At 35.9% G+C, this 27,488-nt stretch overlaps 1 long non-coding RNA gene across 2 annotated transcripts; it reads left to right on the top strand.

Moving 5' to 3' along the window:
- Positions 1 to 1,802: 1,802 nt before the first annotated feature.
- On the top strand, positions 1,803 to 26,478 carry LOC115279672. Of its 2 annotated transcripts, none has more exons than XR_003903575.1 (3): positions 1,803 to 1,859; positions 18,355 to 18,581; positions 26,387 to 26,478. It is a non-coding gene; the product is annotated as an uncharacterized LOC115279672 (long non-coding RNA). The 2 variants fall into 2 exon arrangements; XR_003903574.1 differs by lacking the exon at positions 1,803 to 1,859 and adding an exon at positions 1,934 to 2,010.
- The last annotated feature ends 1,010 nt before the right edge of the window (positions 26,479 to 27,488 follow it).

The raw sequence follows: 27,488 nt of genomic DNA, 5'->3' as shown, positions 1-27,488 counted from the left end.
ATTATATTTGGTTTTTCTTCCCATTGTACTCCCTACACCAAAAAGAGGTTTAGGCAGGTAGTAAAATTTGAAAGGCCTTAATAAGTGGGTGAATAAAGGAAGCATAGCATATAGGTTTTTAGAAGATAATTTGTCTTCTCAGTGCTCCTATAATTGGTGCAAGCTGGTGCCAGTTGAAGTTATGTTTAAATTTCCTGTTTAATAAGAACCATATAGATGACCTTTGTCCTTTAGTTAATTCAATGAGGATGCATATGTTGGAGGCTTGTGAGCAGATCTTAAGTGGAAAGCTTATTTGAAGGGGGAAAGCTAAAAAGCAAAGATGGAGGGGAAAAATCCGTGTTTGATTAGTACTAGAGTACCTCCTGATCTGCAGGTTCATTTTCTTCTATATGCTTCCTCTCGAGCCCTGTTACACCTATGCTTAATGTTTTGTGTGTAGCTTTCAATGACCTTCCAATCTAATCCTCTGATTTCAGATCTAAAGGCCTTTGTAAGCCGACTCCGCTTACTGTTTAACCTCATTTCCTCACATACATCTTTTAGCACTGATATATAAACTTTTAACTACTAACACCCCCAAACTTGGACTCCGTTTCTACTCCTTCAAAAAAGAAGGGTATGACCCTTCTCCATTGGCCAGCATATCTACTATGAGGCCAAATGCCTTATAAAGGTATAGAAGCTTGTATTTCTTCAACACACTGGCTGTAGCCAATGGAGGGAATACAGATGAGGAAATGAGTGAGTTAGGATTAAATTTCATCATGGTCAAACAATTTGTGATTTTGCCAGGATGAAAACTTAGGAGTGAAACTTTATGGGTTTTGTTCAACTCCCAAACATCTTTCTCTTGTTTATCTTCAATTCAAGTCCCATATTCTCTCAGAAATCTACTGAACAATGAATGTTCTCTCATTACCAAGAAGTTTCAATGCAAATCCTATGGTCGGAGAGAAAGCCCCTAAAGTTATCTAAGAGTAGCTGCCTACTCCCAAAGTCAATATTAAGAATGTCCATGTAAAAGGAAAGAAAGCAAGAAAGAGAGAGAGAGAAAGAAAGAAAGAAAGGAAGGAAGGAAGGAAGAAAGAACAAAGGAACATCCATGTGGGAGGGAGATTCAGAATGCCATTCTGTTATAAAAGGAGGAGGGGGATTAATGGAGGGTATTGCCTTGAAGTTCTTCTTACAGGGAAATCTGAAATATCAAAGTCACTGAATTAATTTTTTTCTCCATTCCACCAAATATTTGTACAAATAATATTTACAAGTTGACTATAATTTTTTGACACAAACATCAAAGGAAGCCAATATCCACATATTCATTATCTTTAATTCTGTCAAGATTATATGGGTATAATTTTCCTAGGATTGTCTTTTTAAAAATTTTTTTTAATGATTATTTATTTTTGGAGAGAAATACAGAAAACAAGCAGGGAAGAGGAAGATAGAAAGGAAGGTACAGAATCTGAGGCAGATGTGAGGCTCTGAGCTGTCAGCAAAGAGCCTGAAGTGGGGCTTGAACCCATGATCCATGAGATCATGACCTGAACTGACCTGAACTGATGTCGGATGAGTAACCTACTAAGCCACCCAGGAGCCTCTAAAATTTTCTTTATTTAACTCAGTCCTGGACCCTTACCCTTGAAGAGAAAAGAGTACATCATCATTTTGAGGCCATATGACATATAATACTGTGAGATGTCTTTCAAGGTCTCAGATTCATTATCTTCTGGGGGAAATGGAATTTTCCATTGTCACTCAAGTATTCCCCATTATGAACTCACAGAAATAACCTACATGTCTCCTTGAACTTAAATATCTGATTCTAGGAATTCAACCAGGTTATCACTTATCAGGTATTTGTTCATTTATTTATGTACTTATTCAACTATGTTAGGCATATAAAAGAAAAAGAAGAACTAAACCAAAAGTTGACTGGATTTTAAAATTTCTCCTACCATCTCCATATGATGATTTTTTCCCCCTCACAAAATCCTTCTTTATGAAGTAAGTTAATTAGCTTGCTAACCTCCACTTTGAAAGTAAAATTATCTAATTATGGTAGCAATCAACGTCCAAGTAAATTTGTCAGTGAACAGAGGTTAGAAAATGACACTGTTGGTAATTTCTGTGTATTATTGGGGCAGTTATTGACCTTTCCAACTGACCATTTTTAAGTTTTTTTTAATGTTTATTCATTTTTGAGCGACAGAGAGAGACAAAGGGCAAGCAGGGATGGGGCAGAGAGAGAGAGAGAGGGAAACACAGAATCCAGAGCAGGCTCCTGGCTCTGAGCTGTTAGCACAGAGCCTGATGCAGGGCTTGAACTCACAAACCATGAGATCATGACCTGAGCTGAAGTCAGACATAACTGACTGAGCCACTCAGGTGCCCCCTAACTGACCAATTTTAAAATTCAGTATTTTGTCTAATTTCTTTATATAAAATAGAATCATCTGCCTATGTATTATAATTCCCTATTTTACAAATGAATTTTATACCAGTTCAGTTTAACTATTTGCAATGCAAATTATGTTAACATTCTTTAATAACAACAGCTATTAAAAAATTTTAAGATATATATATATATGTATAATGGATATGTATTATACATGTGTATTTGGATATTTTAACATGAAGAGTTTGTTTTTGTTTAGCACAGGAACGTCTAAATAAGTTTATTTGCTTTAAGGAAGATAATTACAAGTTTTTAGAAAATTATAGAAAGATTATTCTTTATTAGAATATAAGGGGTTAATTTCCATGAATATAGTTAGTCAACACAATGGAGCTATTTGAATGGAGGCTAATTTGACTCAATCTTTCCTCAAGTATAAGATTCCATTTTGTTTATTACGATAATAACAAAGAAGCATTAAATCAAGCAGACAGAAGACCTCTTAGCTTCTCTAACTTGCTCTTTGAAAAATAGGAATGATTTCTGCTCACCTCCCCTCCTCCCAGCCCCAGGGGCTTTCTCAGGTAACTCTTTTATTTAAAACTTACAAATGCTGGAAAAAGTGCCCTTTTGGGAAAATATTCTGAAGCTCAGAGGATCCTTCAGGCATTTTTTTTCTGTCTTTCTTGAAACCCAGTCTCTTTTAGATTTTCGCCCCCCCACACTACTCGTTTTATCTCCTGCCGCCCATTTTACAATATCTTATGCCTGAACGGGATCAGTATTCTAAAGAGAGGCTCTGTCTCTATCAAAATCATAACTACCAATCAGTGACTGCTTCCCAGGGGCTATACTCCTGGCTTTGCACAAAACGGTCTATCCCTCAGACTAACACTTGCATCTATTTGTGGACAGATGAAGAAACAGGTTCAGCGACTTAAAATATATCACTCAAGAAAGAAAAAAGGTCAAAGAAACTGTACAACAAAAGTTCTAACCAAAAATTTCCAACTCTTTGAGCTCCTGGGTGCTCAGTCCACTGAGTGGTCTGACCTTTGGTTTCAGCTTAGGTATCTTCTGGTTTGTGAATTTGAGCCCCATGTCTAGCTCTGAGCTTAAAGTGCAGAGCCTGCTTGAGATTCTCTCTCTCCCTCCCCCTCCACCACTCTCCTCTCTCAAAATAAATAAATAATTTTTTTAAAACTATTAAAGTTTCAAAGCCCTTTGGAAGCTAAAAATGAGGTTTTGATGCAAAGGTGTCTCAATATACAAACAAAAAAATCTAAACACCCAGATTCACAGTTTCATTGCAGAAACTATGACCAATATTTCATTCTGTGTTCTCTTCTGTATCTGTTAATTCAAGCATGAAGGTCTGTAAGTCTCTGTGATTACAGGTCTGTTAAGTTCACACTCTCAAAACTACAAATCTATGTAGAAACTTCCAAATATCTAGGCTTGCATTTAGATGGAAAGACTACCCACTCAAAAAAAAAAATGAGTCCTTTTGAAGAGAATAATTTCAATAGGAATAATGCACACAAACAGACCAATACTTAAATGTTCAATATAGCATGTCCACAGCTTATGTGATAATTCAATACAGTAATGAATTTCTCCTCTTACCTTTGCTGCTAAGTTTCCACAAGTTGTTTACTTTCCTACCTCTACACTTCAGCTACTCACACATGTGTTCTTACTCAGACTGCTCCAGCCACACTGGTTTTCTATCTTCCTGATTATGGGATCATTTCTGCCATTAGCATTTGCTGATTTCTTTGCTTAGAAAACATTTCTGCCGGCTCTATGAATGGCCGACACCTTCTCAGCATGAACACTATCTTTTCAGAGAGGGCTTCCTTGATGTCTTAGGTCAGGTTTCCCAGAAGCCAATCTGTAGGTTAACCAAACATGTTGGTTTGCCCAGGACTATCTCCATGTTTGTAGGTAGACTCCTGCTTACTGATAACCCCACAGCACTGGGTGAATAAGATACTGACTTACCATAAATTTGAAAGGGCAATGCTCCCCGAGAGTTTCTGTTACGGGTGTGGGGGAAGCAGAGAGGAAAAGAGAGGTCAAGGAAGGCAAAGTGTTGCAGAGATAACTTTAAACAGATCTGACAAGGGAACGTGGAGTGTTAAGTTAGGTTCTTAGTTTTTTCCAAGGAAGTAAAAGATTTGGCTTTCATAATTGCATACCTGTCCATTAATGGCTAACAGGTCTCCTGCGGGTGGCAGTAGGAGAAGTAAATTTCCAAGCAGGTTCTACTTTGTTAGAAGGCAGGAAAAGCACTTCCACTAGTCCCACATCGAGTGTCTGAAGAGCATCACAGGTGTGGTTCATTTGAAGCAAAAGTGCACTTTTGCTCCAGGGGAGGAGCATGTAGAGTCCTTCCTTTAGAACCACACCCTTGATTAAGCCCTACTCTCATTGTTTGGCTTTCTTCAAGGCACTTCTCAGTACATAGCCTTATCCATGTAGGTATATCCGTATCTACATCTACATCTGTATCTCTACCCATATTCATATCTATAAATGCCACTGTCTATGTGTATATTTAATTGCTTTTATTTTGCTGCTTGCATTTCTCTCCAAGAGGGCAATAACTCTTACTCACCACTTTACTGTAACCATTGCTAAATAACTATTGGAGAAATCCATAAAGGGATTCACATGTTAAATGATAATATTCCAGTGAAACAAAATAGCCTTGCCTCAGTTTCTCAGCTCCATCTTGTAATTCCAGTAGCCCTGCTAATTTCTCTTTTGTAAGGTGTCATTGTAAAAAATATAGTTCTTGCTCTGCCATTCTTGAAACCTCTCTTCTGTCTTTTCAATTCCTATTGTCCTCCGCTTTTTACAAACATTCATACTAAGCCAGGTAATAGAGTTTAGTTCTTAAGAATAAAAAGTCTGGATTGTCCTGGAGTGTGTGATTTTGGAGCGCAGAACTGCTACTTACTATGTTTATGACTATGGTTTTACTAAACAATAAAATGAAGGACCATTTGACTTAAGAGGTAATGGTGAGCATTAATATATGTATAAGTAATTAATATGTTTCTAGTAGATAGAAAACACTTATGAACTATCAGCAATTACCAATACCCAATAAAATATTACTTATTTTTGTACCATTGTGGATTAGTTATGATTTATATTTCAACCACTTCAAAAAAGGATCCAAGGTACCTTGACCCTAGTCTTTTATTTAGTGATTTTATTTTCCATCATCTCACTAGAATTTATATTTCTTACATTATTTATATCTTATTAGAAATTGTTTTCATCTAAACTAAAATCAGTTTTTCTCAAAAGGCTTTAGACTGAATGTCTCATGTAACAAAAACACATACTGACCCTTACACTCACTCGCACTTAAGACATACACTTGGGCCTTTCAGTGGCTCAGTCGGTTAAGTGGCCAACCTCAGCCTGGTCACGATCTCATCATTCCCGAGCTCGACCTCCACATTGGACTCCGGGCTGACAGCTCGGAGCCTGGAGCCTGTTTTGGATTCTGTGTTTCCCTCTGCCCCTTCCCACTTCCCCCGCCCCCTCGTGTGCGCACTCTCTCTCTCACAAAAATAAATAAACATTCAAAAAATTTTAAAAGACACACAATATGAAAAATAATTTCTTCAGTAGACCAACTTCTAGGGGGAATGATGGCCAGAATTCATTGACATAACCTCTATGGTTTAAAATGCATAGGTGAACAGATTAATGCAGTGTGATCTTCTCATTATTTAATAGGTTTTTGTCAGCCGTTTATAATTCCCCTGATAATTCACTATATTTAAGATGGGTTTGGTGGGGGTTTTTTGTACTCTAAGAAATGCACTACTGTGATCACTTATAAATATAATTGTCTTAAGTTCAAAAAGATTGATAGACATTTCTTGCCACCCTACCCATAATATTTTCTAAAAATTATTCTTGTTGTTTTCATTATGTAAAATATATATAAGTTTTAATAGATGAATATTATTTTATTATTTCTAAATATTATTTGTGTTTGAATAATAAATGAGCAGAATTCTTAGCCTAGGAGCACAACCATTACTTATGAAAAAACACTTGCATGATACTAGTCTGATACCAGATCCTTTTAAATACATACTTACTTATGCAAAGAAAATTTGAGAAGCATGTATATAGTAGTTACTGATCCAGAACTTAGAAACAGAGTGCCTACTCTACTTTGCCTATCTGTGTGTGAGCTTAACAAATTATGTCATCTGTCCATGCCTCAATTTCCTCATCCATAAAACAGATAATAATAGCACTCACTCTTAGGGTTGTTATGAATTTTAATATATGAATTCATGGCAACCACTGAAGTGATTTGGCAGAGTGCTTGGCAAATAAAAATACAGTTTAAGATTTAAATATTATTGTTACTATTAATATCCATAATTCCCTGGAATTCATTGTATGCATTCATAATATGACATAAATGGACTGAGAGCATTGCCATATTTTATTCTTAAAAAAGTGAACTCGTTAAATTTTTTAAATTCTTTTTTACATTTATTTATTTTTGAGAGACAGAGAGAGAGAGAGAGAGAGCGTGAACAGGGGAGGGGTAGAGAGAGAAAGAGACACAGAGTCTGAAGCAGACTTTCGGCTCTGAGCGAGTGGTCAGCACAGAGCCTGATGTGGGGCTCAAACCCACCAACTGTGAGAACATGAACTGAGCTGAAATCGGATGCTCAACCGAGCCACCCAGGTGCCCCATCATGTTGTTAATTTAATGATGTACTTATGTCATCATTGCTGTTTACTCTTAGATTTGAGCATTTTTGACTGCATTATCAACTATGTGTTCTCAAGAAATATAGACCATCTGTGGTTCATTTTTCTAATCTGCAAATGAGACAGTAACCATATCTTCATAAAAGAGTAGCTATGAAGTTTAAACAAGATGACATCATAGCAATGGAAATTCTTGGCAAACCCCATAAAAAAAGCTGCACTAATAATTACTTCTTCAGTGCAAATATATTTTGATTTTGAAGTGCATTTTATATTTCTATTATGCTATTATTCTTTTGGGAAGTATATCCTTTTTAGTCTTCATAAAATGTTTAAATGCTTTGTGTCTAGTGATCTCACCTCTAGAGTTATTTTCCTACCCTAATGATCTATAGTAAAGAAGACAGATAAATTTCATTCCGTGGGCCAGAAACCAATCTACTGGTAGTAGCCCCCTGGGAATGCTGTGATTCTAAGGACTCTGAAGTCATATATGAATAAACTGTTCTGAGTCACTAAACCTTACATGGCTGTAGGAGGAGCCTCTGTTTGTTGCTTTTAGATGACAAGTGACAGGAGGGCTGTCAATACAAATGGAAGTCATAAATGCCTGGTACGGTTTGTGTCCAAAGACTTATCACAAGGAGAATGTCTGATTCATTGTTTTCTGTGTATACTTCTCCAGAAGATGTGAAACATGTTAAGAGTAAGTCTGAGGCATCCATGAAAGAAGGTTTCAACTCACTGCCAAATGTCAATCTCTGTCCAACTTCTAATGGGCAGTTACAACTTTCACTAGAACCAGAACATAAACAGATAACTTAATACATTATATAAATATATATAGGAGAGGCCTATAGACTTTTCCATAAAGACATTTCACTGCCAAATTGCATTTTAATTAATTCCTTCTTGGCATTTCTATAAATGAATTTTTTAGACTGGGGTGGTGGGAACTTTTAATGTCAGGATACAAATGAATTAATATCTCAAAGAAACTCCCCTTTTTAATGCTGGAATTCATTTGCTGATGATTTAGGCTCAAAACATAAATGTCATATTTAACAGCCTGGTAAATAAATTCCAACAAATGTGTCTATAAACCAAATTATATCTTTTTGCCTCATTGATCAGCATGTGCAGAGCTGGGTAGAAAGAATGTCTGCTGCTAATCTGTATGTTGTAACTTTAAATCCTTCTCTAAAGAGCCTTGTATAAACAGAAATGGCACCTTTTCCAGAAACATTTCAATTTAAATCTCCATGTAAATTTAAATACCTTCTTATGCCTCACACACCCAGCCACTCCTCCAGACCTCTCTGCCCCTCCACCCCCACTCAATTTTCATTATTGTTTGACTCATGATAATTCTCTGACCTTCAAAGATCTGATCATCTTTTTGTGCAAAATCAAATCAGAAAAAACAGGGGAAATTATATGCAGTTGAAACAGTAACTCATATTGGATGAAACTTTTTAGGCAACACGGAGATAATGCAATAGGACCAAATGGTGTTTAGAGCATAGGTGTTTAAACAGAAGAGTCTTAAACAAATTTAAAAAAATATAACAGTTATGACAGGAAGACATCAATGGTTTCTGTTTGATTTGCGGTGGGTGGGGGGAGGGATTCTACTAACAGTCACTATTATATGTCAGACACTGTGCCCAATGCTTTATTTGTATTATTTAAATTAATTCTTGGAAGTATCAGAGGTTTTTATTAAGTTATTATTACCATCTTGTTGACTAGAGAGTGTAGATTCCCAAAGACCATGAAGTACTCATGGCCTCAAGGAGAACATCTGGTTGCTGACAGACTGAGAACCAGGGAGACTTAGAGAGATCTTGAGCTGGCAATGCATGGCCACTTCCTTGTGGCATCACTGACAATTAATTCACCCCCTTCCCACTTGATTTGAATCTTTGGGTCACACTTGTGAAGATGACTAACTGGAGCCACCTGCCACCAATGGGCAAGATAGGTTCGACTACCTTGATTGACAGCTCTAAGTGGTTAACAAAGGGGGGAAAAGAAAAGTGCAAAAGAAAAGCAGATGCCAGGGCAGTAAAGATGATAGCCCAGACGCAGCGCCCTCTGGACAGCTATTCATTTATTGAAGATGAAACTCAGTGCAACTTCTGGATGAAAGTGGAGAAACTCTCAGGCTGTTGCCTACTTGACCTCATCAAAAGTATTCTTTTCTCCAACCGCAGAAACGTTCCTTCACGTTGTAAGACCAACACAGCCTGCTGTGGTGCAGAGGATCTCCGCTAGGGTTACTGCTCTTGAGAATACGGTGTGCTAAATCTGTGCTGAATCTGTGCTTTGAGCAGGCCATTTAACCACCTCCAAGCCGCCATTCCCTCCTCCATAAAACGAGGTCAATAATAGCGCTTTTTACTCAATAATAGCGATGGCGGGCAGAGGTCTACAGCACTTGGCACCGTGCCCGGGTACATAATGCACCCCTGCTGTTTGTAAAACTCTTTGGATTGGATGAAAGCAAGCAAGGCACTCATTCTTGGGGAAACCCTGATCAATAAAGTGAGCCAAATTAAGCAATGATTTGGTCAGAGAATCAATGTTTTAAAGAAAAACTCAGAATATTTTATTTCTTCTTGCTCCTGAACTTATTAAATAAAACTCTTTTGATTTGGATAAGACAATCAGCATGTACACATACCATTTTAGCCAAGGCACAGTCAAAATGTCAGTCTGTGTTTAACTGTACATGGCCTGTTCAAGAAAAGCAGTGCCAAATATCGTTAATAGTCATCAAGGAAGAAAAACGTTGTTACAAAGTAACCTCTCCTGGGAAACATGCTGTAAAACCCTATAAATAATCTGTTAGCTACATCTTCGCCTAAATCAAAGACAAGCATAATCTTACAGTAAATTATATCAAAAAAGCCCTTCCCCAAAATGAGGTTACAGTAAAGCTATAAACTCTTCCCATGTACTAATATATTTTTAGATATTAATTTGTCAAGTGTGGGGTGAAGTAATAATTTAAATATGAGTGAAGCAGTCACCTTGTCTAATTAAAATGAAGGAGAAATATTCCTTAGAAACAGTCGTATCCCTCTTTTGTTCCTGCGTTCGATCCAAAATCCATCAGAAATTTGCATTGTGGTGGGCAGAAATGGTGATCTTGGGAACCATACACAAATTCTCCTGGAAGGAATGGCCTTAGCCTCAGAAACATCGCAGATCAGTGTTTGGGGAACACTGAAATGTATTATCAAAGATGTATCTAAATACATCCGACACTAAAGTTTGCACCTTTTTTGAAAGGTCCCTTGTTGTTCTATCTGGGTTGAAAAATCCATTTTCATGTTGAAAAATAATGTGGAAAAGAGCAAAGTCTGTTGAAAGGGAGACCTCGAAGACACTGTTAAACTGCTTCCAATAATGAGAGAAATAAAGAAGCATTTTGGGACTTTTAAGCCTTTCCCTTCTCCTCCGCCATTAAATCTCCAAAATACCTAAAATTGTTAGATCTCTTGAACACTGTGCTTGTGAATGGTGGTTGAGGGTTGGAGAGGAAAAAAACCTCCTTTTTTCTCCGCCGAGTCATTATGCCAGTGGGGAGGTTTAGAAATGCAAATAAGCATCATTCAGGCTTCAATGTGGCGGTTTCTCCATGCACAGTGTTTTTGCCCATAAGCCTGGCAACAAGTTCTGACATTTCCAAAAACAAGAATGTTACTCCAGATTCGTTTCAGGTGTGGTGAAATATTTTTGTTTAAAAAACTACCACTTTGGTGGCAGTTTCTTGCTAATATCAACCACGTGGAGAAATGTCCTATCGGTGAATATTATTTATTGTCATCTTTGCTTAATAGTAACAACCAAAGCACGGGACCCAGGTTCACTTATCAAAGAAACCTCTGATTGAACAGAAGTCCTTAAATATATTTCATATGGAAAATACACTTGCTTATTTAAAAAAATATAAGAATGGTGACTCTTTTGAGTACACTACGAAACAGTTCTATTTTCTACAGATGCATATATGTATATGAACTATCAAAAGTGATGTAGAAACACACCACTAAATTCAATCTAAACCTCCAGCCTAAAGTACCATTTCTTCACATAAAATTATTCTAACTTGATGTGAAAATTTGTCCAAAGTGCTTACTGATGTACTTTAAGCCAATTTAATTCGATAATATCTCATGTAATTTGGGGGTTAAACACTTCCTCTCTAAAATGTCCAAGTCACATGTAAATATTAAGTTTACTTTTTGTCTGAATGGTACATGAAATGATGCCTCTTAAAAATAATTGTAATATCTTTCCAGAATCCCTGACAATAAAGTAAAAACTAACATTATGGCACCATCTAGTGACCTAATATTTCTTTTTCTTCGTTTGTTATTCATTTCAGAAGTGCCTACTTCTACAGATTATAATAAAGCCGTGTGTACTTCTGGCATAGGTACAGCTAGAAATCGTTTCTTTATACGATTTCCCATGGATAAGCAAACTGATCGTGACAAACTTAACTTTCAGAAATAATTTTCCACCTTGTAGAGTAGAAAGCGTTTTATGAGGAGTTTCATAATTTTGGACATAATTTAGTTCTGCAAACAGGTAATAATATTATCATAGATTCATATTTCGAACTGAAAAAGAAAAATCTGTCTCTAGAAAATGTTTTCGTCAACAGATGAAATGTTTTTTTAAAAACAAAACTGAAAAGGTTGGTTTTATTTTCCCTAAATAAGCAATAATGATTATGTATGTAATAATGGCATAAATCCAAAAATCCCAGGAAAGGAAAAGTATACCTCTAAACCCACCAAAGATAATTTTTGAATACTTGGCCATGGATTCTCATTGCCAAGAGATATGTACTGTTTAGCATTATAATAAGCAAATTGATTTATAGCTTGTCTATTAAATTTATAAAACATCTTATTACTTATTTATCAGATCTTATTATTTTAAAGTTAGATTCAATTTTAAACAGAGATGTATTGAGTTCCTGTGTGTTTGTGAAAATGTGAATTATGAAAGTATTAACCTATGTTCCTCTTTGAAATGTGTTTTGCTTTATATTTGTAGTGGGAATTAACAAAATGACACTTGCTAAAAGCATGCTTAAAACTAGAGCCTGTAGGCTATGAAAGGAAGTTAAGTAGATTACACTGTAAGTAAATGGATTGTCCCATGACTGCCTCTCTAGCATGAAACATATTTAATAAAATTATCATCACTGAGGATATTGAATTATGGACTTCCACCACCCTTAAAATCAGAAGTTGACTGTAATAATGTATAAGTGCCTATCAGGAACAATTAATTTATTTAAAATAAAACAATGCAGCATAAAAACAAAATTGTAGTTTTTTAAATTCAAAATCTCATAAAATAATTTTTTAAAACTTTGAATGAATAGTCTGTATTTTGTAAAAAGAAATCTGCAGACTTCACTCTACTGTGTATAAAGGCTCATCAGTGGATCCTGATACTCCTCTCTAGTTCCTTTTCCTCATGTAACTGGCAATATCCTTCCACCAGTGTGGAAAGGGTGAGGTTCTAAGAGATGAGGGAATTGATTCATCTTGTCCCTGTCTACCAGGCTTCTCACCATGTGCAATGGCCTTGCTGCAAAATCTTTATTCTGAACCCCAGAATGTGCTACTTGAATGTAATCTTTAAGTAACTAATCTTCATCACTGGATTTGCATGGGATTGCTACCATGTCTTCTACACTCTCTTCAAATGCCTGGTTGTTGAGGGTGATTGTAGTTCTGGGAGTGTCGTGGTGACTCTGTTTCTCTAAAGTCTATGATGCACTTCTGAGTGAACTCAAAGATGATTTTCTCTCAAAGATGAAGAGGACTGCTTCAAACTTTCTCTTAATCCCAAACCTAGAAGAGCAAACTCCATTAGGTGTTAAGGCTTGAGAAATAATCCTCTTTGGCTTGACGCTCCGTGTTTTGGGTTCACTAGGGTGGTGGCCATGCCTTCCAGTTCCACTAGGGTGTTAGCCTCGCCCACGCTGGCCCTGGGCAGCAGCCTCATTCCTGAAGCTCCGCATGGCAGCCCTGCCTCTGAGGCTCTGGGCAGCACCAGCCTGGCCCACAGAAACAAGATGTGGATCCGCCCTCTGAAACTAGAGAGAACTGTTGTGTCCCCTAGTCCTGCGTAAAGGTGGGAGTGGCATATCTGATTTCTGAATCATCTTTGGGGTCATTTTTTCCTTTTCTTGAAAGATAATGAATGTTTGCAGCTCTGTTGCTCTGTCTTCTAGAATCCCGGAAGTCTTACAGCTTTTCTTCATTTTGTCCTGGCTCTGACCTGCTGGGGCCAAGCTGGTAGTATTTCTGCTGATATAACCCCATCTCTGTTCCTGGCTTCTAGTCAGTTGGTTGATTTGATATTTGAGTCATACCTGCAATCTTTTTATGGGTGAATGTCCAGCCAAACTCTTGGTGTTCTCTCCACTACTTACTTAGTTTCTTTCTTTCTTTCTTTCTTTCTTTCTTTCTTTCTTTCTTTCTTTCTTTCTTTCTTTCTTTCTTTCTTCCTCTTTCTTCCTTCCTTCCTTTCTTTCTTTCTTTCTTTCCTTCTTTCTTTTTTTTTTGCAGCATAGATAGGCTGAGAATTTTCTAAATGTCAAGTCCTGGTTCCTACCAAATTAATAACCTCTTTTGCGATTTCTTTCTCTCCTCACTTTTTCCCATAAGCAGCAAGAAGAAACAAGGATGTACCTCCCACATTTTGCTTAGAAATCTTAACCAAATTTCCAAGTTTGTCACTTATAATTTCAATTTTCCACAAACACAAAAACACACAATTCAGCCAAGTTCTTTGCCACTTGATAACAAATATTTGCTTGTTTTCCTCCAGTTTCCAGTAACATGTTTCTCATTTCTGTCCATAGTCCTGCGGAACAGTCTCTTCGAGGCAATCTACACTTTTTCTAATATACCTCTCAAGCTCTTCCACCTTCTACTCATTACCCAGTTCCAAAGCTACTTCTACAATTTTAGACATATGTTACAGTACATCCCACTTCATGGTACCAAAATCTGATTTAGTCACAGCGTTCTCCAGAGAAACAAGACCAACAAAACCAACAGGGTGTGTGTGTAATATTTAAAAATGTTATGAAAACCAATTTGGCAATCTGTTGCAGATTTGGAGTCTGGAATTCCTGCTTGTCCAGCAAGAGAGTAGATGCAGAATTGAATGTGACAAAGGCAAATGTCCGGGAGGAGACAAGAGCCCTGAGTATGAGTCCTTGTTTGTATTTATCAGGATCAGAAGGTTTACAAACATGATGGATGTGCAGAAAGAAACAGTGAAACAGTGATCATTAGCTCAGGTGTGTGAGAGAAAGGGGGTTTCAAAGATATGTGGTGTTGTGGGTTTGGGTCAATACAAAACAAAATCCCAGTGCCAAGAAGATGGTTGTTTACAGCAGGCACCAGGTGCTGGGTCTGTTTAACTTAATTGCTGAGGGGATAAGAAAGATAGAGCATGCTACCTCAGGGTCAACAAGGCCTTTTTATTTTATTTTAATTTTTTTGCTAATTAGCTCTGGGCAATTGGTCTATCGCCCTGTGGTGGTCTATTGCCCTGTTTATGTTTTCCTATTCTGGGAAGCTTTTGTCCTGTGGAAGTAGCCTTCCAGTCTCAATTTTGTTCAATGCTGGGGGTGCTTTTGTCCTGTTTACCTATTTTGGGGCCCTTTTGTCCTGTGGCAGCTTTCTTCTCTAAGCCTTGTTACCCATTGGTGCGAGCTCAGGGAATTCCTAAACTCATTTCCCACAGGTAGAAGCTATCTTGTGACTCTGAGGTTGAGGGGTCTATGCTAGGAGTGATGGGTCAGAAGGAGAACAATCCCTATAGTAGAACTCCTGAGCTATCTGTCCCCACACTTCCTGTTACATGAGAAAACAGAATCTTCTCTTTTTTCTCACTTGTAGTGAGGCATCATCCCGATTAGTAGGCTAAATCAAAATAATGAAAAAGATAAAACAGGAATTAACTGTCCAAAATGATATATATATATTTGTATATAAATGTTCCATAGTCAACTAATTTTAATTGTCTAGTGCTGATGTGAAAATTATATACAGAAATATGCAGATATACACTGATATATATTTCTCTCTATATACCATCTCTGATTTGTTCTGTGTTCTATTTCCTCATAGTTGGGACGTTAACCTTGGGTTTGGCAAAATGGCTCTGGAGGTCCTAGGTTTACATCTTAATAAGTAAAAATTACAGAAAGTAAGCTCCCGTTTCTCAATCACTTTGGCACCAATCTTTGGATTGACTAGATTCATATGTCCATTACTCAAACCACTTTTATTGAAGAATGGTATATACTGATTGTTGTAGATACAAAAGGAATTTTTTTTCCTCAAAACAAAATCAGGCTATACTTACTGTAAGAATGTGTGCTAGAAGACAAATAACCTGATGTGCATTAGCTATATTTATCTGAATTTGGGGGATCATAAAATATTTCCCATTCCTCTATGAATCATGCACTTACACTGGCTGGGTATCAGTGGATATTAGTCTTGCCATATCAGTTTATATTTGTAGAAGAGAGTGAGAGAGAACAGGTAAAAGAAAAGAAGGTTCCATGACACCCCTATTCCAGTCATCCGTCCATATTCTTCTACCCCATATCCTATCTGCTACAACCTTGGAAATAAATCTAATTACTTATCTATTTACTTTTCATTTTGTTTCTCATTGTTTTCTTTTCTTGTGTTAGACAACACAAGATTGAAGGGTAGAGAATTTCTGCTCAGTTACTCACACAGTCTGGATAATGCAATTATGATAACATAAGAATGGATTTGAGAGTTTACTGACACATTGAATTTGATTATCTCTCTTATTCACTTGATTCACCTGTTTTATTTTCTTTTCTCATAACTGAACCAGGAAAAAGCAGTCATCTCTGGAAAGTGGTTATTACATTTTGCTTAATATTTTTAGACTCAAGTAATTCACATTTCTGATAAGGTTGGGGGCTTTTGAGATGTTGAAATGATTGCTAGAAATGAACTCATTTAAGGAGTCCCTATCCTCATGTCATAAGCCATTAGTTCAATAAACTAATGTCAGATCTGGAATATTTACCTAACCATCTAGAGCCCATTATTATAATCACACCTAACCATGTGGCCTTAAATGTTTATGGGCAGAATGATGTGCTTGACCTTGTTTCCACATAGCATGCAGCAGCTCCCTGCTTGCTACTAAATGGATAATTTAAATGGTTTTATCTGGGTTGAGGTGGGAGTAAATCCAAATTATATTTCTTTCAGTATTTACCCAAAAATCCAGAGAGAAAAATGAATGTGAGTTTGTATTTACATTTATGCAATGATAGATAATTCCAAGCTGTTCAACAGCCTGAAACCCATTCCCAGTACCATAAAGCAGACAAATGAAATATCTACCATTAGACTAAAAATATACTACCCTTGCATATTGACAGCCCAACAGTGCAGATTTGAATATAAGGAATATTGTGGTGGATTTTGTTTTTAATAAAATGGATTTATCATATACCTAAATAGGATGCGTGTGGCTGACAATAACAAAACACTGCTTCTACTTACAAAAAGATATTTTCCTGAGAAGGTTATGCAAATATTGAGTGTGAAATTTTAGGAATGACTAAAGCATTAAGTCAGAGAGGGGGATATGATTTTTTGATTTTATATTTTACAGAATAAAAACCCTTAGTAAAATCCATAAAAGGTAGAAGTAATCAATATTATAAAATAATAAAAGTAATGTTTATGCAGTGCTTTCTCTGTGACAGGCATTGCTTAAATGGTTTACTTGTAATAACTCACTAAATTCAATCATTACAATAGGTTCTTTTATCTTCCTGTTTTAGAGATAAGGGAAAGCATCCTAAAAATCTAAAACAATTATATAAAAGTAGGAAAAGTTGAGCACCTACTAGGAGTAAAGCACTACAAGCTTCAGGTGTTTGTCGTTTTTAAGTCAGTAACCCATCAGTTTTGACACACATACCAGGCGTCAGATATGTACCGAGCACTGGAATAAGGCACGAGTCTTATCTTTGAACAGTTCAGTCTAATAAGAAACAGCTATATGTGTAAGTAATTGCAGTACACTACAACACCATATTATGATACAAAAAATAAAAACAAATCATTTTTGAAGCACATATATGGGCTCAATTAAATTCAGGAAGAGTTCATGGAGGGTGTAACCTGAGAGCTGATTCAGGAAGGATGAGGAGAATTTCATCAGGTAGAGAAGAAGGATGTATTCATTCCACATCAGTGTTTCCGAATCTCAGTGCTATTGATATTTTGGATGAATAAGTGTTGGTGGGGGGGAGTCTCCTCTCTGCACTGTAGTATATTTAGCAGCATCTCTGGCTTCACCCACCAGATGCCAAAAACAGCTACCTAGTCGTGACAATCAAAAATGTCTCTAGACATTTACTAAATGTCTCTTGGGTAGCAGGCCACAATTGTCCCCAGTTGAGAACCACTGTTCTCCAAAGAAACAACATACTTAAAATCAAAGAGCTCAAGGCACAGAAGTTCAGCATGACCTAATTGAGATGGAACAAAGGAAGAACCTGTGGAGGCAAGTTAGGTCACATTGAGAAAAGCCAGATGGCTACACATAGAAAGTTAGACTTAATCTCGAAGACAGCTGGGAACCAAAGAAAAGTAACACAATTGCATTGGTTATGTTAGGAGCTAACTTGGAAAGCTCTGTGAAGGAGAGCTTGAGGTGGAGAAATAATACTCATCCCTGGCCTTCAAAATACAATTTTTGGGATTTCATTTTGAATTGGGAACTTTTTTCTTATTCCATCTCATTAGTAGTTCCACAGGGCAAAGAAACAACGTGTTCCTATTAATTCAGCCCAGATCTTGGTCTTATTACAGATGAGTCTATCCAAAGCTTCATCGAATTCTTCATTCTCACGAGTATGTGAAATTTTCATGTCCCTCTGTCCACATACAAGTACAGTCTAAAACAAGTAAACACTGCCTTATAAAATAAAATTATAGTTAAAAGTACATATATGTGTCTGCTCGTGTTGCTTCTGAATTGCATTTTCCAAATTGTCCTCAAAAGTCTCCAAAAGTCCTCTACTCCTCTAAGTATTATTTTCAACGCCACCTCTCTCTGACAATTTTCCACAGGTGAGATTTCTTTCTTCTTGCCTCTTCTGAAGATTACAAATGCCATGGCCCCCGATGATCCCACCCAGCGTATTTCTGGTGAATATCATGACAACTGTAACAATGCAGTCTGTCAAGCGCATCCCTGTCCGAAAGCCACCAGAGAGGATCTCAGGAATTTTGATACATGCTGCATACGTACGGCATACAACTCTATGACTGCAGTTCTGTTTGGTTGAAATTTTGAAGTAAGTAGGAATACAACTACAATTCTCTACTCAAAAATCTCTCTTTTAATATGAAAGAGAAATGGAACTTATGTATGTGCAGGTATCCAGACGTATGTGCATGTGTGTGTCACTGGGAAACTGTATTAAAGTATGCAGGGAATTCTGATGCACTTGTATACTTAGATATTTCACCTGTTTCTTATCTATTTCACATTATTGAGTTTCTCCCATAAATAAAGTGAATTCATGCCAACTCTTTTCCCCCAATATACTGAAGTCACTTAAGTGCTCAGGGGGCTAGACCATTCAGTTTTAGTCTCTAATATGTTTACTAAATTTAGGAATAACCACAGAACCAGATAATTCCATGTCAGAACTCTATACAAGAAATCAGAATTTTTGGATCCACTAACACTTTAATATATGTTTGGATGATCAATTTTAATGCATAATGGTAAGACAAAAATATTCATAACATCTTTGTGATTCTGTCATTGCATTCTAGACCCAAATTTATGAACATCCTGGGTGTCTTTATTAATTTTATCTTTTTACTTGAGGCATATAATCCTAGCATTTCAGAATCTGGATGTGTTAGCTACTGTATTCTCTAATCCAACTTTACATCATCTGTCATTTTGAAAAAGATGAAACCTATCAAAGAAAAGAACACCCCCCAAATATTTTATATCTGATTAAGACCAGGGCTGAATAATAAACTTACTGCTAAGCTTCTCATAGAAATATTTCGTTAGACTTAAAAAATGTTTATTATCATTCTCATCATTTAGCACCAAAAATGCATCAAAAATTGAGTCCTTAAACCAAAGAAATGACAGTTGTTTTCAGGAAAAAAATACATAAAATTTAAACAAAATGGCAAACTTTAGCTAGACTATAATAAAAAAGAAAGAAATCTAAAATAAGCAAATCAGAAATTAAAAAGGAAAATTACAACTGACATTTTAGAAATAGAAAGGATTTTAAGGGACTACTAAGAACAATTATATGCCATGAAATTAAATAACTAGAAAAAATGGAAAAATTTCTAGAAACAAATAACTCTAATCATAATAAAATAGAAAATCTTAATAGTCAAAAAAGGAAAGGCCAGGACAAGAATGCTTTGTTGATGAATTCTACCAGACATTTAAAGAATATAAATTCTTCTCAAACTTTTCCAAAATTGAAGAAGAGAAATCACCCCAAACTCATTTCACAAGACCACCATTACACCACCATTGCATCACCATTGATGACACACAATTGCATCACCACTAATTCCTGGGATGCAAGGATAGTTCAAATTATCCAAATTAATCATTGTGATATACCCCATTAACAAAATGAAGAATAAAAATCATATCATCATCTCGATATTTGAAGAAGAAGCATTTGGCAAACTTTAACATCCTTTCATGATTAAAAACTCTCTCAAGTTCTAAAGAGAAGGAATATAATAAAACAATGTAATAAAGAATATATATAGCATCATATTCAATAATGAAAACCTGAAACTTTTCCTCTAATATTAGGGAGAAAAACAACATAAGAATGACTACTTTTGTCACTTCTGTTCACTGTAACATTGAAATTTCTAGCCAGCGAAATTAGCCAAGAAGGAGAAATAAAAAGCATCCAAATTGGGAAACAAGTAAAATTGTTTCTTTGCAGATGACATGATTTTATATATAGAAAACCCTAAAGATTCCATAAAAAACCTGTTAGAAATGGTATCAAATATAGGTGCTGGATACAAAATCAATATCCAAAAATGTATTATGTTTCTATATAGTAAAAGTGAACTATCCAAAAACAATTAAGAAAACAATTCCATTTATAATAGCATCAAAAGAAACACTTAGGGATAAATTTAACTTAGGAGGTAAAATATCTATATAATGAAAACTATAAAACATTGATGAAACAAATTGAAAAAGACACATGAATGAAAAGATATTCCATGTTCATAGATTGTAAGAATTATTATTAAGATGTCTATAAAACCCAAAGCAATCTACAGATTCAATGAAACCACTATCCAAGTTTCAATGCCATTTTTCAAAGAAACATAAAAAAAAAATAATCCTAAAGTTCATGGAACCACAAAAACCCCATATAGCCAAAGCACTCTTGAGAAAGAAGAAAAAAGCTGAGGTATTACACTTCCTGATTTCAAGCCACATTACAAAGCTATAATAATCAAAACTGCATGTTACTAACATAAAAACAGAAATATAAACCAATAAGGCAGAATAAATACCCCAGAAACAAACGCACACATACATGGTTAAAAAATTATGACAAGGGTGTCAAGATTATATAAAGGAGAAAGGATAGTCTCTTCAATAAATGATTCTGGGAAAACTGGACAGACAAATGCAAATAAATAATGAAAAGAAAAGCAAAGAAAAAAAAGTGAACCAACATTTTATTTCATACACAAAAATTGACTCAAAATGGTAAAAGATGTCAAGTAATACCAGAAACCATACAATGCCTAGAAGAAAATGTAGAGGGTAAATCCTTTGATATTTGTCTGCGTGATGATTTTTTTTTGGATTTGACACCAAAAGTAAAAGTAACAGAAATAAAAAAGTTAAAAGTGGGATTACATTTAACTAAACATCTCTGCAGAGCAAAGGAAACCATTAACAAAATGAAAAGGAGACCTACTGAAGGGAGAAAATATTTGCAAATCATGTATCTGATTAGGAGTTAATATCCAAAATATATAAAGAACTCATACAACTCAATGGCAAAACCAACCAACCAAACAGACAAATGATCCAATAAAAAAGTGAGAAGATCTGAATAAACATTTTTCCAAAAAAGACATATAGATGGCCAGCAGGTATATGAAAAGGTGCTAAGTATAACTAATCATTAGGAAAATACAAATGAAAATCAGACTGAGATATTGCCTCACACCTCATACCTGTTGGAACGCCTATTATCCAAAAGACAAAAATAGCAGGTGTTGGAGAAGATGTGGAGAAAACAACAACCCTGTGCAGTGTTGGTGGGAATGTAAATGGGTACAACTACTATGGAAACAGTATAAAAGATTTTTAAAAAATATTTTAAGAAATAGAATTACCAAATGATCCAGAAATCTCACTTCTGGGTATTTATCTAAAGAAAATGAAAACACTAACGCAAAATCTGCACCCCCATGTTCATTGCAGCATTATTTGCAATAGTCAAGATACAGAAACAACTTCAGCATTCAGTGAAATGGTAGAGAGAGAAGGGAGAATGGAGAGAGATTAGATAAACCTTTAGAGAGCAGAATGGTGAAAAAAGGTAAACTAGAAAGGAAAGGAGAAAAAGTGAACAATACCAGAAAGGGAAGAATAAAAGGTATGGAAAAAAGAGGGGGAAGAAAGAAGGAAAGGAAAATAGCTAAAATATAACTACAAATTATTTATGAGATATTATATTCCATGTGATTTACTTACACTATTTAATTCTTTTAACTCTTACAGAATTCTCACTTTATGCTTCATGCTATTACCTGTCTCTTATAGTCATGACTCCTATTTCTCTTCAAAGATGAATTCCAGAAACTATACTTAAATTTGAAATGATTTTTAACACTGATCTCAGCTCTGTTTCATCATTTGCAAATGCACCTATTGCAGTTAAAGTATCACCTCTACACCTGACTTTTTAAATCTGAAAATATGTTTATTTTACCTCAACATTTAAAAGATATTTATGGGGTATAAAATTCTCAGTTAAAATTCTCCCCACCCCCCACCATCTGTTTACCATGTCTGGAGGCTGAAATAAGAAGGAAAACATTCACCTATCTCCAAGTGTTGAGTTAAACGGTTTTAGTAAAACTGAGCTAATCTCAAATGAGCCCAGTTCTCAAAACCCAGTGCTGTTGCTCTGGGTTTAATCTTTCCATTAACTCTTGATGGAGACTTTGATGCCAACAATTATGAAAAAGGACATGAGTGTATGAATTGCTTCTGCTTTCCATTCAAGTCTTCACTATTCAACAATGTTGGAAGAAGGGTTTGGAGGAGAATGAGTATGTAGAGAACATGACTGTTGTTGTAATATGCAGACTCTTTCAGCCTCCAATACATTTGGCCAGCCCTCTCAGCAGCAATACTTCTCTGTCCTCTTGTTGTTATCCAGTAAAGTGTCTTGTTGGACAGAACTTCTCCATCCGTCAGCAAGCAGAAAGACTATCTCATGTCTCTGGAAATGAGTTTATCTGTATTCTTTGTCCATTAGATATGTTTGATATTTATATTTTCTAGACTTTGTGTGTGTGTGTTACTGAAGAGCTAATGGTCTTACAGTCTGTTCTCAGCAGGATTCTAGCTTCTAGGCTTCTTGAACAAGAGCACAACCAGAGCTGGACTGGGACCCGGGAATGGGGCTAGTCAACTTGTGGCAAACAAATATCTGAAGTTTGAAAGGAGTATATGTTTAATATGAGACTATGTGAGATGAGTAAAATTTGTACTATTAACTATTCCTCAATATTCAAGAATAGGACTCTGCCATTGCTGGCAGATGGATTTAAGCCATAGGTTCTCTGGTCTTATAATGTATAATCTTATTACACATTTACAAACAGTCTCACATTTCTTAATGACAGATTATCTAATAAACAGAAGCTACTGATGTTATAAGAAACAAATTTTCTAAAAGTACCAGGAATCATGATGTTTCCAAGGGAACCTAAATGCCTGGGATGACATTCTACAAAGTTCGGCTGACCTTGAACAACATGGTTTTGAACTGCTTGGGTCCACTCCTATATGAAGTTTTCTTTTTTACAATAACTACAGTACATTAAATATATTTTCGCTTCCTTATGATTTTCTAAACATTTTCTTTCCCCTGGTTTATTTTACTGTAACAATACAGTATATAAATACAAATAACGTAGAAAAGGTGTGTTAATCAACTGTTTATGTTATCAGAAAGGCTTCCAGTAATAGAAACTAATTAGTAGTTAAGGTTTGGGAAAGTCAAAAGTCATACATGGATTTTTTTTGACTGTCCACAAGGTCAGGGCACCTGATCCCTACATTGTTCAAGGGTCAACTGTAACATACTTCACTTTGCAAAGAAATTTTTTAAAGTAAGAAAAGCAAAAAAAAAAAAAAAACCACCTTTGTTCTAAATACTAATAAAGAGATTTTTGAGTGTCTTTTCATTCCATAAAATATAAATCTAACAAATGATTCCATTCATTTGCATGATGAATGACTATTACATTTATTTCTTTTATTACTCTTAGCAAAGCAGAAAATAGCTCTTTTGCATGCTTCTGCAGAAATTAATTGTTTTTCCTTTTTCTATGGTTGTTTAGGGTTTGTATTCTCAGTATGAAAAGATGACAGCTATTGTAAGTTCCTTAAGTGATAATTAGTCCTCTATGACAGTTTATTATGTTGCCACAGCTTATTAAAACTCTTCATTTTCATACAATTATCAAATTCACCATTGGAAGGCCACTTTCAAAATGGAAATTTACATGCAATTGCTAATTCCTTGAAAAAGAACACAGGAAAATTTTAGTAGGTTGGGTCAAATGTCAGGACTAAAAGGACATACATTTTATTTCCTTTGGTTTCTTTTTGTTAAAATTCATTGCCTCGGTTACTGCAGACTTTCCAGAAAATAAAATAAAAAGTTTCAACTTCTGAGTATGAAAAAAATTGTGAAAATGATTTTCTGCTTTGGTTTCCTTAGTGTACGTATGTGTGTGTCAGTGTGTGTGTGTGTGTGTGTGTGTGTGTGTGTGTGCCCAGCTGTGTGACATTAGTATATGCTATGAACTTGTGACATTGCTTCAAAATTCACACAAGAATGCCATGATGATTTTCTATACTAGAAAATAGAGAATTTGAAAAATGATTTTCTATTGTGCATTAGAACAATTAATAGTTTTCAAAAAAGAAAGTCAATTAAAAAAAAGAATTTCCTTCTTAAATGAAAAGATTTAATTACTAAAGAATTAAGTGAAGAACAAGCTGCCTACGAAAAAACATGAAATAATTTTTGACTCTTATTCTTCATAATAATGATTCTTTTACATACTTGATTTCCTACTGATTTATCAACCTTATACAATACTTTTTTTTGTCAGATAAGGTTATAAACTCTAACCAATACAGATTCATGTAATCCTCATGACAATTGCATGGAATGTAACTATTACTCTAAATTCACACATGAATAGCTAAAGCAAAGAGAGGTTATTTACTTTGTCACATAGCTCACAAATGTCAGAGACAGGATATGAACCTGGGAAATTAAAATCGGAATATTCACTATAATTAGTAATATTGGGGCACTCCACTGAAACTGTACTGAAGCTTGACTTATCTAAACCTCTGTGGTATAATTTCAACTGAGTTTTTGACACTTTTATTTAAAACAATAAAACAAGAGCATTTCCCTCCCACTTTGAAGCTTTCAGTGGGATAAATTCTCAACAATTTGCATACCGTTCATACTCTTTCTTGATTTTGCACTTGCCAGGCTGTCCAGTTTTACTGTTGGAACTTCCCCTGCCCTTTCAAGAGCTCCATCCTTAAGCGATACTGAACCACGTGTAATTACCAGGACATGGTACTGTGATTGTATTTGGTGTCCTGTATCAGCAACAGCTCATCTCTATTTATACATCTGGGGTCATTCTGTAAGACTCACTGTGGACACTGCTTATATGCGAGATCTTCTTTGAACTCTTCAGTAGCTGAGCCCCTCCTCCCTGTACACAGCTATTGTACCTTCTGGATATGACTAACAGAGAAATCATCAAACTACTATTTCCACAGAGGCATGTTCTGACCCCACCTTAGCTATGAGATCCTTGAGGTTGGAAGCATGCCTGGGGTATCTGCATATACTTTGAGTAGGGGCTTTGTAAATGGTGGACCCTCTCTCAGGTCCCTTCTTCCTATGACATAGTAGTTGGGAATGCATTTACAGGCAATAATAGTAAAACTAATATACAGGTGTTGAAGTTGGTGAAGGCTGGTGGTGTAACAGTCCATGATGAAATACTTTTGTATTTCATATGTTGTATGCACCTTTGCCTCATGTTTTCCACTTATCACTTACAAGATGGCTGCACGATCCTAGATATCACATTCACATTTGAAACAGAAAGCAGGGACAGAAAGCAATGTCAGTGTAGGAATCTGATACCAGTATTCATAAATCTGGATCACAGGGCCAGAGTGAATATTTATCCTTTTCAGCTTCCGAAGTGAATGTAGAAAATGAAAAGAGGGATGGAAAATGGGATTTGTGAACTAAAACTCAGTGGAAAATCATAATTTTACTTGGATCTTCAAGATCCATACCTAGCGTCTCAAAATTTTCAAGAAGTATCTTTTTTTGTATAAGCAGAATGCAATTCCTTTGGGAAGTTATTTCATATCTAGCAGGTCCACAAGGGGGACACCTACTGTCTTTCTTCCAAGGTGCACATATATCTGTCAATTGGTCCAACGTTCAAAGCCTGAGGGAGGAAGACAAGGGTGTGTGTGTGCGTGTGTGTGTGTGTGTGTGTGTGTGTGTGTGTGTAAGAGAGAAAGAGACAGACATATAGAATTAGATGCATAGAGACATGGATGAGAGGTTTGCTTGTGTCCTATAATACAATTAACATAGTATCTTCTATAATGATAACTGTAGTGTTTTCAATAGTCTGAGGGGACACTGCATGAATATGTCACATAATATTTTTCCTTGAAACAAGATCTCCTCCTAAAGTCAGAAATCTTAGCATGTCAATAAAATGGTAATATTTCATGCCTGGTCTTTCTTCATCTTTGCAGACCTTTTGAAAGAAGTATCAACACAGATGATCCTGTCAACTGACATGAAAACACTGACTAGAACACAGTACCTCATGTAGTGGCTAGTTTAAACAGCCAAATAAATGTCTGTAAAGGATTGTGTCTGAGTCGATGTTTTATTCTGCTGAGTATCAATGGAGACTAAACTGTATGGAGTTCCCCGTATTATGGTTTAAGTTCCCTAATAAAAACCACAGTAGCTAATATTTGGTGATGATCCTTATTCTATTGCCAGCTACCATGCTTATTGTCTTTAATGTGGTACTTTGGCTTTTGAAAACTTTGCACCTACTTCATGAGGTGGGAATTATTTGACACTGATTTTGTGGATGGAGGAACTAAGACAGTAAGAAATTACTCTAAGTTACATGGTGTTAATGAGCACAGCTGACCTAAAAGTTAGTACTTTATCACATTGTGTTAGTTTCTTGTGGCTGCCCTGCCCCCTCCAATTACCACAAATTCAGTGGCTTAAAGCAAAAGAAGAAAATTAGTATCTCACTGTTACAAAGAAAAGTCTGAAATCAAGGTGTTGGCGAGACAGCATGCCCTCCAGAGGTTCAAGAGAAGAATCTGTTCCTTGCATCTTTGACCTGGTGGCTGCAGATATTCCTAGCTTGTGGCCATACCATTCCAATCTCTACCTGTGTCTTCACACCAACCATGTATGGATGAATGAAAAATCCCTCTGTCTCTTATGAGGATGTGTACAATGCACAGAGGTATCGCCCAGATACTCCAGGATAAGTGTTGCCTCTCAAAGTTCTTGATGGTATTCTTCCCACACAAGTTAATATTTACTCTTTTGCCACATCCAGTAATATTCACAGGTTCCGTGGATTAGGAAGTAGATATGCCGTTGGGAGACCAGCTTTTAGTCTACTGCACACACGTAGGGAGGAATCCTCAAAAGCTGCTTAGAAACCTCAGAATTTCTCTGTGGTATTTGGTCCATATGCATTCAAATAGAAAATATATTCCTTCCAAGGAAAAATAATGGTGGAAATCTAAGTTACATAAATAGAACTAAAAAAGCACTACAAGAAATTATTAGAAAAAATATGTCATTTCATTCAGAGAA

The sequence above is a fragment of the Suricata suricatta genome, chromosome 16, assembly GCF_006229205.1.
Source record: "Suricata suricatta isolate VVHF042 chromosome 16, meerkat_22Aug2017_6uvM2_HiC, whole genome shotgun sequence".
NCBI lineage: Eukaryota > Metazoa > Chordata > Mammalia > Carnivora > Herpestidae > Suricata > Suricata suricatta.
Note: the sequence above shows the minus strand (reverse complement) of the source record. Positions and strands in the feature narration are given on the sequence as shown.